Here is a 12,745-nt window from a genome sequence, read left to right on the forward strand (position 1 = left end):
CAGGGGCTACCTTTAATATTTCTTTGTTAGATGTAATGTTCTCAAATGCATATAAACTCATTAAAAAAATAAATAAAAATTAAAAAGCCTACATGCCAAAACTATGTATACAGTTTTGTATATACAGTTTCTATTATGACAACTTCTTCCACAATTTGACCCTTTCTCATCATCTAAAACTGAGAAAATTGTGCACTCAGACTGCATGGCATCTAATTCAGTCTGCCAATAAATTGATGTCTTAACACAGGATATACCTTTCTTGACTACAAGCAAAAACAGTTCCGAACTGTGTTAAACTTTCCTAAGGAGCAGGCATGGAGAAAGAACTGCTTTGATGGAAAAAATCCTTTCAGGATTACTGTACTATGAAAATAGAAGGTTTTCTGCTTCAATTCCAATATTCACAATATTTCCATGAGAAACACAGCTGGATATAGCCTTACCATATGCAGGTCAGCACACATGTTATGTTCAGCAGCTGTAACCGAAAAGGCTGCTCCTTATAATCCAACACTGATCTATTTTTTGGCAGTGACCCAGAATATGTTCCCAGTTCTGCAACAGGGCTCTTACAGACCGTGAACATGTTATTGGGAGATCTGTTCTTCAATGCCTTCAAAAATCTGACTCTGTTGCTGCAACCCAATTCAATTTGATAGAGCGAGAAAAAACAGGTCAGTCCCATACTCAGACTTGTACAGTCTTTCATTCATTAATACCAGCTTTTCCTCACTGTTTTCTAGGAAGACTGCAGAAGCCCCTCTGAATTCAGTAATACTCTTACATCGCTTGCAAACCCAGATGCTTGTCTGGTGTTTGCAAGACTCTCAACACAGTCTGGAAAATGGGGTTCATCACTAACAGCAGTAGTAGAACAAAGCTCATGGCTATCCCCCCTCCACAAGGTGCTACCATACCAGACAACAGGCTACATTGACTTACACTGGCACCCTGCTTGATTCCTTAGAACTTCTTCTTCCTACACAAGGTAAACATCTCCAGCCAGACCTTGGTTCAGGTCATGCCATCCATACATCCACTTTTACCATCAGCTAAGAGACAAACACTCCAGGCAGTTTCAAGAGACTTTCTCAGACAGCCACAAAAAGAGTTTCCTGACCTTTATTTGTTATCCTTTGGTTGACTTGGATGCTTCAATTTCTAACAGTCAATGGGTTTAAAGAGGCTGTGTTTGAAATGCTGACCACTGATGAGCTTACAGGCCAGCTGTCAAGGTCATACCACTGCCATACCTGCAAGGAAGAGAGACACCTTCATAATCTTTTCTGCTCAGGACTTTAGCTCATGTCTGAATCACAATTCATATCATTCATAGTAGCTGTGTCTTCACATATAATTGTCTACCCTGTTTCTTCTCTTACATATTACACTAAGCCAAAAGACACTTTGACTTTACTAGATTTAAAACAAAAAAAAAAAAAAATTTGCTTGGGGAAACAAACTTATATCCAAAATTCAGCTGAGCCTTTATTTAACAGAGCATGCCACTCCAACATTTTTGCAAGTTTTAGGCTTGTTAGCAGACCTTGGGGATATTTCAAACACTACTGGCTTTCTATATTTGTTTCAGAATAGGAATAATGTTGTCAAGCATTACCTGTGAGTAAACTAAGGAAGAAACCCAAACCTGAGGATTTCACCCCAGTCTCCCTTCAGAAGAACAGTAAAGCAGCAAAAATAAGTCAGACTGGTTATGAGAATACTTAAAATCTCCAAGTCAAAGCCTACTCTTATACTTGAGAGAGAAGAGGAAGGTGAAGGAATTTTAACTGAGGCAAAAGAAAGCGTGGACAAAAAGCACATTAGCAAATACCAGTTCTGCTGTGGTGTGTGAAACACCAACTGATTTAGTACATTCAGTCATAAAATTTGCAGCACTGGCATTTGATAGCTATAAGTCATGTAAAAAATACTTTATATTTTTGCTAAAATTCTGCATTTGCTGTCACTCTGTATCAACCTACATCAGAATATTTGTACATAAGAGAAGACTGCTCAAAAGTCAAATAATTTGCATGCTGTGATAATTCAGTTTTGTAAATAGTGAAGGCAAATTCATTGTTCTACTATGCATTTTCATTCAGCTTTTAAAAATCATTTCCTAGTATACTCTTATCTTGACAATAGTGTTTTTCCCATTAAAAACATATATAAATATATATATTCCCTATAATATATGTCTGCTGTTTAGACTATGCTTTCTTTTTTACCATCATATTATGCAATTCAACATGTTTTTAGTAGGACAATTAAAAAATATGGGAACAAGAAAGGATAATTTCTTTGCATCTACTTCATTTAAAAATGCACATTTGGAAAAAATATTAGAATATTTATTTTCTACTTTTATATTTAGATTGATCCATAAGAAAACAATTTCTGCACTGGGCTATTAAATGAAAAAAAATGTTATAGGCAGTTAAAAATATTATATACCTTGATTTTTATAAACCATTTGAAAAACTCTTACTTAATATTATACAAATACATGTATTTTTTACTAAATTTGAATACAGTAAATCTGAAACTGAATTTTATAATGGAGTGTAAGCTAAGGTCCCATGGCTACTAGAGATTTAGAGAGATGAGGAAACTTTACTCATCCCCTTCCAGCTGCTAACAGATCACTCTAATGGCTCCCTCAGGCTGAGTTCAGGGACAACATCAACACCCTACAGAAAGGGCTGCAAAATTTGATACCCTCTTTTCTAGCCTATCTCCCTCAGGCCAAACTTGCAGAACATTCACATGGAAGAAGGGCAAACGAGAATAAAAAGGAGATTTCTAGAAGCGTGTCTGCCTTATACAGTAAGTAAAATTGTAAATAAAACTAGTTCTTGTAACTCCCTGTCTCATCATAAGATGCAGGACTATGGCCCTGCATGCAGACCCCTGCAGTAAGTACAACTTGGTTATTAGGAATGTGCACTAACACTGCTAATCCACTAACATTTAAATGAGGCCAACAAAACTGGACCAAGACTGGTCTGAAAATTATGTATTTTTAAAAATACATTTACGTGTTTGTTTTTTTTTTTTAATCTCATGTCCCCAAAGCTTCACTACGAAATTCTATCCTATTGCAAACGTTATTTTTTCTAAAATTGGAAGTGCTCAAAAGAAACCTTCTTTTCTGTAAAACAGAAACAAGAAGATTCTACAGAAATATTCACAAGGAACAAATATCACAGGTATCACCCGCTCTCTAAAGACTCCAGTCCTAGACTGAAGCTGTATGGAGTGCTTCTGCAGAACACTTGCTTCATATTTAAATTTTAAAAGTGACCGGTTAAAAAGAAGCTGGAAATGTGCCAGGTTTTCTATTCAAAGCACCTTGAAACAAACAGCTTTGCTGTCTATATTTGGAAACCATAAAAAAAGAGAAAAAAAAAAAAAAGAAAAAAGAAAAAAAAAGAAAAACTAAAACCATATATATACAAAATATATGTTCAGGCTTCATTGTTTTCAAAGGAAACAAATACAGATAAACTACAAGGATAACATATGGTTTAGATACGAATGTGGTTTGCATCTGTTATTGGTTAATTAGTTCAAACTTTACCCACAGTGGAGTTTCAGAGACTCAGAGATACAAGTTAAATAAATAAGCCACGTTTTACAATACTGAGAGCAGCCACAGACCTAAAAATCACAAAATCCAAACAAAAGGTCTTTCAGCTTTGCTGAAGTGCCTTTCTGGGCTGGAGCACTTCTCAGCAGATGAGGCATGAACAACACGATCAGGGGAACTGAATCTTCTCAAGTCTGCTGTCATATCAAGTCAGTCACCTGCACATGGAGGCTCCCTCCTGTTACCAGGAAAACATGGTTGATGGCAACTTACTGAGCTAACTGGTGCAACTGAGGCCAGTCAGCAAGACCAGGCAAGACTAAGTCAGACATTCTTGAACTAGCCTTTGTTTACTCCTGGTCAGTCACAACAAGTTTCATGCATATAACTTTTAAAAGTAGCAAGCACAATTCTTCCTGAAGCATTCTCCCTGCTTTTCAAAGTTTAAACAACAACAACAACAACAAAATCCAATAAAATAAAGTAAAATAAATAAAAATTTGTCTACTAGATCATCACCATGACGGTGAAAACAATAAAAAGTAGACTTTCAGAATGGTTCTGTCCTAACTTTGTCCATTTCTCCTTAAGTTACATAAATTACAACCACATTAATGCATACACAGTAAAGCCCTTGCTTGCTACCTAGACACAGCATCAGCCTGTGTTAAGGATTGTTCTAAGGCCATAACTTCACATCTTCATAGCTTTATCTTCCATTTTCAGTATACATAAAATAACCTATAAAATAGCAGTAAGACAGGATCAAAATAATGTATCATTATGATTATCTGTAATGAAGGCAATTCCTTAAGTTTAATTCACATGTACATCCATTTTAAAAAGAAAAGGGAAAGCTGATTATAAAAGACACTTCACAGTAATAGCCAGCTATTTTTAAATGATATCAGGGCTCTTTAGAGATGTTAATTTTGAAACTTGCTATATAACCTTAAGAAAATCTTCTATCAGCTTGTCAGTGCAGGCATTGTATTTATTGCTGCTGAAAAAAAGAAACAGATGGGAAAATGCGCAAGTTTCCAATACTTACAGCAGCATTCTGGAAAGCTGACTATAGCACACTTCATTTTATTGATCTCCTTTTGTTACTATACAACATTTATGTTCCTTTCAGAAATGTATCAGGGACTAACTGTAGATTGTTTCAGAAAAAAATAAAAATAAAAAAAATGAGTCAGTCAGGAAACTACTCCCAGTTTTTCCATAGTCTCGATATGCAACTTTCAGAAAGACATTTTTGTTCTAGTTCTTATTTTACTTGCTATTAGTTTCTATTTTTCACTTAAAAAAAAATTACTGATTTAGATTAGCAGCTCTTATTGTCATCAACACTCTCTCTTATTAAGGAGGAAACTACCTTCCTCCCACAATTTTCCCTTGTGAACTCCCCCAACTGAGTTATGAAATCCCTTTAAAGTAGTTGATCATTTAAATGAGACATAAATGAGACCAGAAAAAAAAATAATTAAAAAAAAAAATCAACTTATTTCCTGAACAACTTTCACTTCAGTTTATTTCAAGTATAAAATACAATGATCACAAGTACAGAATATTTATGCAACCCAATCCTCTTGGTCCACAGACAAATGATATTTCTTTGTTAAATAGCAAAAATCCTTATGGACTCATCAGATCTTGACAGTTTTGAAGGACTGCTAACAAGATTTTGTACTTTAAAACTGGGCCTTTTAGTCAACACTTATGAATGCAAGTTGATGTGAAGTCATCTTTATACTACACTGAAGTGATACCCTCTGAGTCCTGTGAAGTGTCCCACGAGGCCAGATAATTCTAAGTAATCTCCAAGAGACCTCCAAGTATACCTGGATCACCTACAAAACTGGGAGTTCTAAGTACAGGTGACATGAGAATGTCAAGCTGCATCTCAAGACAACAAGAAGCATTACCTACCCCTAATTTACATTAAATGCGCACCTTTCTTCATTGTGTTCACAGATTTTGAAGGTTCAACAGTGTTAGCAATAGTGAGTCACAGGCACAACAGACAAATTAACTGTGGGGAGTGTGGAGGGGTGGGGAAGGGGAGAGAGGGTTGGGAACAAGCCACAGATGTGCCTAGTGCATCACAACAGCTAGATATGCAGTCTGATGAGCTCTAAGAGAGGAACACAAACTAAGTCTGAAGCCATAGCAGCCAGGCAGGTGTCCCTTTAAACCTCTTAATGCCATTTACTTACTTTTGTTACTACTTGAGTCATAAGCAAGCAAGATGTTTGTCCCACAGTATTCTAAGTCTATTCTGTTCACACAGAAATAATCTAATATATCACCTATACAACTCAGTTATTTTCTCTATTTTCTTTGCTCCCTCCCTGCAAGCAAATCAAATTGTACAGTCCTGATAATATCTATTCTATTTCACTATAAGGCCACAGATATCTATACAGATGTAAGCTTCAAAGAAGAATGGTAAGGGGTATGCTAGAAATAAAGGATTTGCTAAAAGAGCAAAACAAAACAAAATCTCAGTATCTCAGCATCTTTCTTTTAGAGAATTTTGTTCACAACAAAAGACACAGTGACAGTCCAGGTAGTGGCAAGCTCTTCCTTACTGTTCTTTGCAGCTTTGGTACCTACAGCAAGGTTACAAAAGAACTAGGCTAGCAAACAGTTTCTGCTCTCCTTAACAAAAGAGTTTCCTTTCCTCACAGAAAGTGAAAAAACACACCACATGCTCAAGAGCTTATTGTAAGCATACTAACAATGAAATGAATAAAATAATATTTCTGGTCACGAGTACTGGAAATTCTATCTTCATCCCAAAGCAGTACATTTCTGCCAAAATCCTTCTGAATCTGGTTAACTTGCTGAAGTACCCTTAATATGCTTCCATACAGTAGCATAGGAAATGAATTGTATCTGTTCTGCATGGAAGTCTTTAAAATATGCACATATTTATCAGTCTCATCCTATATGCATAAATCTACCTTTACAATTTCTGGAAAACACTGATAAACACTGCTTAGAAGACAAGAAATATACAAAGAAAGAAAAGAAATGAAATTACATGGGAATTTACTGCATCTGCAGGCCATACAAATGAACCCAATTTTTCCCACAATTAAATCTATGGTGTTATCAAGACAATCAGTTTATTTTAAGACTGTCAACCCAATATATAAATTTCCTTTTGTGACTGAAATGCCTTTATCAGATAAGATAGCGTTTGTTTAAACTGCTATTTTCAGCCTTTGCTTTGGGGGTTTTGAATATACACAGTGAAGTAACTTGAGATTTCCTACCCTGTTTTAAAATGTGTTTCTTCTGTCTGTTTGTATTTTGTAATTTCCTGTCAAATAACCTCACCATAATTAACTTTCCTTGCTCCAACCTACTACTTTTTTTTTTTCCTTTTTTTTTTTTTTTTTTAAAGCCGTTCCCACTTCCTGGGGATGGTAATAAAACACTGATTACATTCGGCTGTTATCTGCCTTTTCTTCCCCTCCTTCCCCCCTCTCACACTCCCTTTGTCAAAGCCAGCACTCAGGTTTCAGCTCCTCGTGGACTGAGAAAGGCACATCATGGAGAGAGGAAGCAAATCAGACTGCAGGAATCCAGATTCATTAGAGTTTATTGGGTCAATCAGCGGCTGGACCAGAGCCAGACAATTAGGTTGTGCTGCCCCTGAAGCCTGGATGCATCGCGCTCCTTCCAGAGCTCAGCGATTTCCGTCTGCAGCAGACACCCTAACACCAGCACACGTCGGCACTGGGCCCTGCTGTCTGGGAGTAGGAAGAGGAAAAGGACGGCGGTAGCATGCTGCTGCTTCAAATCACTTTAACTTTAGAACAAGTTGATTTGGCTGATTTTTTTTTTCATTACGTATGAAACAGCTCACTTTTGCAACTGAATTTTCTCACTGCTCTTTGCTAATTCCTACCAAAAAGAACAGTATGCTAATGTCTAATATGTAGCAGTATGCTAATACAGAGCCTGCAGAACACTTACCTTTATTCATCCGTAATTTTGGAGTCTTTTCCATTTGTCTTCAGCTGGACACTTCTGTTTCACTAAAGTTCGGTCTCTGCTTACCTCTCTGTCTTCTCACTCTGTCCCCTTTTCTGCTGTCTGCAAGATCAGATCCCTATCTTTTTCAGCAATTGCTCTATTTTCCTCCTTTCTGTATCTAAGCGCGTTACAAACATAGGCTGAAGCTAATGCACTCACTTCCTCTCTCTTCCAACTTTACCCAGGATCACATCCAGCCCATCTTCTGCCGTTTCTGCTTGGACGAAACTCTTCTCCCTAGGGTCATTCATGATCTCTTCCTGGGCAAATATCAAGGAGATCCCTCGATCTTCCTCTAGGCTGGCCCTTCTGGTTCTTTAGATATTGCTGATCATCCCTGCTCTGACATCTCATCCTCCATGAACTTTCAAATTGGTTCAATTTTTTTCCTGTCCATGACTGTTCTTTGCTGTGGTTGGCCCATAGTATCAGTGGGCACTTTTGAACCTGGAAGGCTCTGCCCCAGCACACTTCTTCTCAACAAGATCTATCTACTCTGGCCAGCAGCCTTGTATCATATCAAGCAATTCATGAGACCACATCATCAGACAACTCTTCCCCTTCTAAGACATTTCCTTTGCACTCGTACATGTCTCATTTTATTCCCAGATTTTCAAGTTTTACACTTTGTCACCAACATAAATTATCTTGTTCTCATACCAAACACCTTCCCTCCAAAACTTCCTCCTCTCCTGCTGTAAACTTTGGGATTTCAATGCTTACACAACAGAAGATTCAAGATCACTTGTGATATTTCCTTCTCTCCTGAGTACGACATCCATCTGCTCTCTTTCAATCCCTTTCTTCTAATCTCAGAAGCTTAAATCTCTCACTCAGTGCTTTATCATAACCAGTCTGACAACATTCTCCCCTTGAGTGTCCCAAAAATACCACTGCCTTATATCAGGTCATAAAATGTACAACTGCTGAATTTATCTTCCCTTCTTCGCTCAGTCAGAAAACTCCTAACTGAACCCTGCAAATAATTTCCTAACATGGCACCACAAATAAAGTTATTTTTACACCCCCTTTTTAACTTTTCTCCAAGTTTTATATACTTTGAACCTTCCCAAATTGACGTAGCCATCTTCAAGAATCCACAACACCAAGCAGTGTGACAACACAGAACTACAGATAGCTGATAGTTGCAGATAAGTGACACTATCAAGTGTAAATCATACAGCCTAGAGGTGGACAACAGGTGTTGAAGGATTTGTGAAAAATGCTTCCTGTCATACCTTCAGTTTTCAAGTGAGCAGTTACAAAGGCTGGTTACCTATTTCTGCACAATTCAGGAACACTAACACACTCAAGCTTTGCTTCTGCCACATTCAGATTTTTGTCCTGATGGACATCATGAGGGTTTGTTTTTTGGGGGGTGGCTGGTTTGTCTGTGGGACAGGGCTGTGGGGGTGGTATTTTTTACACTAAGGCCGCATCTAAATTATGCTTGATCCCTGAACAAGCAGCACCATTATATAGTAGCCCTCTTGCTGTTTGGAATTTGTTTACACGGCTGATGTGTGTCCTTTTCCTGTGTGTCTAAACATTACTTGCAATTTTTCATTTAGCCTGAATACTGGCAAGTCTAATTTTCACACTTTCCTCATAACTTTTTATTCTTCTTTGGGACAAAAAAAAAAAACAGACTACTTGTGTACTTGCAAAAACTCCAAATTTTTGCACTGTTCAAGTCCCTGGCCTCCCCAGTGCAGCCCACATGCCTTGCTTGCAGTTTGACAGACTCTAGTTTGCTATCTTTCAAAGACAACTTTTAATTAAGGACATCCTTTTAATCTTCCCTTCATTTTAATTAAATCAATTTCTGATCATTTGGTCTGAAGTTATTTCTCATGACTAGCTCTTCTATGATCTCATCATTAGTTGCTAAAACCAAACCAGATATTCTTCTATTCAGGATGTCCTTTCCTGTTGGAGTGTTTCTGTGCGTTTTTTTTTTTTTTTTTTTTTTTTTTTTAATGATCTTTCATATTGTTCATACACACAGCCTATTACCTTCTATTTCTGTTCTTCCTGAACACAGAAATTTATTCAGTACTACTTTTCCAGTAAGACTATTGTTTTGTTATGTGTCTATTGTTCTCTACAATATTTGTTTTCACAGGTATTCTGGATTCCTCCATCCTATCAACCCAGTATTTAAGCCCAAACCCTTTCCTTTTTTCTAACTGACCACAACTGCCTTGTTGGGCTAAGCACAAACCTTTTATTAACCGTCCTGTTGATCTGATTAACATCCCTACCACTTCTATCACTTTCTTTTTTCCTTACTCTCTTTCCATTACTCGTTATTGTATCTTCTGCCTTTTCTATTTCCTGCACACTCAGGAGAGGGCATGAATATTGTATGATCATCTTCAGATCTTTTCCTGTCATTTCTTAACATATTTAGCTGCTGTAACAAACTCAGTATCAAAGACTACTAACCCACTACTAACCCACAGAGTGATGTAGACCATCCCTTAAGAAATAGTCTCTTTTCTTGAATGGATACCAGAAACACAGCCCAAGCTTTCCTCCCACCTATTATGGGAGGAACCTACATGCCTCCTTTAGGGACAGGATGAATTCTGATCTCTAGCGACTAAACTTACTGCAGAAATCATGGCAAAAGTGGAACTGGGAAGAGATTTTCATATCCTCATTTTTTTGTTGGTTTGTTTTGTTTGTTTGTTTTTCCAAAGAAAGAGCAAAAGCACAAAAAGCACAGATACGCTGCTTAGAAATCGTAGAATCCTAGAAATATAACAAGAGAAGGAGGTGGGTGCTAGAGGCTTATGAAGAGCAGAGTCAGCCTCCAAAAACTATGAACTACAGGTAGAGCAGAGGTAGACTATTCAGTCATTTTAAAGTAAAGTTGATTTTTGTTTAAGGCAATGAAAAGTAAAGGGAATTCTATCAGGAAAAGGGTAAATTTAATAGTGGTATGTTTGGAGTATCTTTTGTAGGAGCAATCTAAAGCGCCATTAACAGGACAAAGAGCACATATCAAAGCCTGAAGAAAGTAACTTGGCAGACAGAGGGGAATACGGTGATGAAGGACTGAGCAAGAGTTTTAGTGGTACACACAGATAAGAAATGCTTCTTCAGAAGTCTACAAGAATCTGAAAACATCAGATAACTTTTGTGAAAGAAACTAAAAGAAAAGCCAAACTGAAGGTGATGTCACAGACTGGAGTTCTGTCCAGTAAGTGCAGAAAAATGGTGAGACCACTACCTGGAAATGTCAGAGATTTTGCTCCAACAAGGGATTAAAGTACAAACATATCTGAGCCATCAAGATAGAAAGCTTGATTGTGACCTCATAAAATGAGTGGTTAAGTGTAATGAGTGTACCTTACCTAGTGGTGAGGTACAAAGAACAAAGGGAAACTTGCAGAACAGAAGAATATCCTGCCAAAGATACATATGGTAACAGAAAGAAACCAAAAAAGAGTCTGTCACAAAAGTGCAGGGAGAATATGCCTGTTTTACAAAATAAAATAGTAGGCATGGTGACTGCTGTAGATGACTAACAGATTATTGGTGGCCCTTAATGACTGCATTAAACCTTCAAGTAACAATTTAGATTTTTTAAATTTTTTTTTCCTCAGTTAAACCTGCTTTGTATGACACAACATGCTATATAACGGACCAACTGACCATTTAAAACCTTCTTGGAGACTCATTTTCTGCCAAGCAACAATACAATAGGGCTTACTGACTGGACTATGAAATGTATAGACTTTGCTTTTACTCCTTCATCCCAATTCCTGGGCACATTTGTCAAACTGAGTTTCCTGTAGTAAGAAAAATCCTTCACAGCATGTTGAAAGTGGCTAGGACTGCACTGCTAAATATTTCTTATACTTACCACTGGCAACAGATTATGTACTAGCAGTTAGTATGATGTTCACCAACAGAATAAAAACAGAGAAGGATGCAGCACTTGCACTCTGTAAAGAAGCTGAAAGTATCACAGCAGAGACAACAGCACAGTGCCTAACTCTGCTTGAAAACGGATTATATAGTTTTACTCCTTTTCTAAAGTAGGATCCCCCTGTATTTTCCAGTAGAGTAAGACTATGATGTCTAAATAAATTTTAAAAAATAAAATAAAAATCTGTAGATTATTTCAAATTACCTGTCAGTAGCTTGGATAATGGAAATCCATAGTCTCTTGGCTTCCAGCACACTTCCTTGTAGACTTTGGAGTATTTGCCTACACTCACTATGATTTCTTCTTTATTTGCTTGAAGAAAAATTTATTCTCTTACTTTGGCTGTAAGAGATGGCAAGGGGGATTAACACTACCAGAAAATTTGCATAAGACCTCTTCTTTTATGGGGCACTGGGTGTCATTAAGAGGTTCATTAAATTTGTGTTTCCTAAACTTACTTCACTCAAGGAATTAAATTTTAAGATGGATGAATACTCAGCATAGCTGCTTTAAACAAAACCATTCCAGTTTGTAAATAAGAAGTGATTAGAGAAATTCACTGCAGAAATCAGTTGCATTAATCAGCTGGTTACAGCAGATTGATGTGCAGCCACCAGAGCTGTCTAAACAATTTTGCTAACCTTTAACAAAAAATCTGAAGGAATATGCTACAAAACAGTTCTGCTTTAAATGGATAGGACATACATGCTCCTTTTGGAGAAGACTTAAGTTCCAAATTTCTTATTTTATTCAGATTTTGCCAAATAAACTAGTCTATAAAAGAGTGATTTATAGTTTATGGTACTCCTTCCTACAAGTTCATCCCAGTCTGTGAAAAATGATGGCCCATGGCACGACACACAGTGTTTATTCAAAGGCTGATCACAGCCAGGTCTCCTTGAGGAAGGCTGATGGTAAGCCAATGCACAAAACAAAATGAAACATTAGAAAGCCTCTGAGGATTTCCTCCAGTGTTGCTTTACCTCTTATGTTACTACCAGTTTTATTGTGACCCAAATCACCTCAGAGCTGGAGAACTGTCAGTGCAACATGGTGTCACCTTGACCCCAAGGAGAGGGCTGAGGAAGCAGGGTCAGGAACCCATAGAGGTGGCCAAATGGTTGGTGGCAGTCCCCTCACATGCCAGGGGTGCCAAAACA

At 37.4% G+C, this 12,745-nt stretch overlaps 1 protein-coding gene across 2 annotated transcripts in view; it reads right to left on the reverse strand.

Annotated features, from left to right (window-relative positions):
• LOC311431390 (uncharacterized protein) overlaps nt 1-12,745 on the reverse strand; it is a 541,797-nt gene that overhangs the window by 381,981 nt on the left and 147,071 nt on the right. Inside the window, exon 3 of one of the 2 annotated variants that reach the window (XR_014689389.1) lies at nt 1,124-1,256. The exons of the other annotated variant lie outside the window; for it this stretch is intronic. The gene's annotated coding sequence lies outside the window, so the exon portion shown is untranslated. The remainder of the gene's footprint in view (nt 1-1,123; nt 1,257-12,745) is intronic. 2 annotated transcript variants of the gene reach the window in all.

This window comes from Aythya ferina (genome assembly GCF_964211825.1).
Source record: "Aythya ferina genome assembly, chromosome: 2".
Taxonomy (NCBI): Eukaryota; Metazoa; Chordata; class Aves; order Anseriformes; family Anatidae; genus Aythya; species Aythya ferina.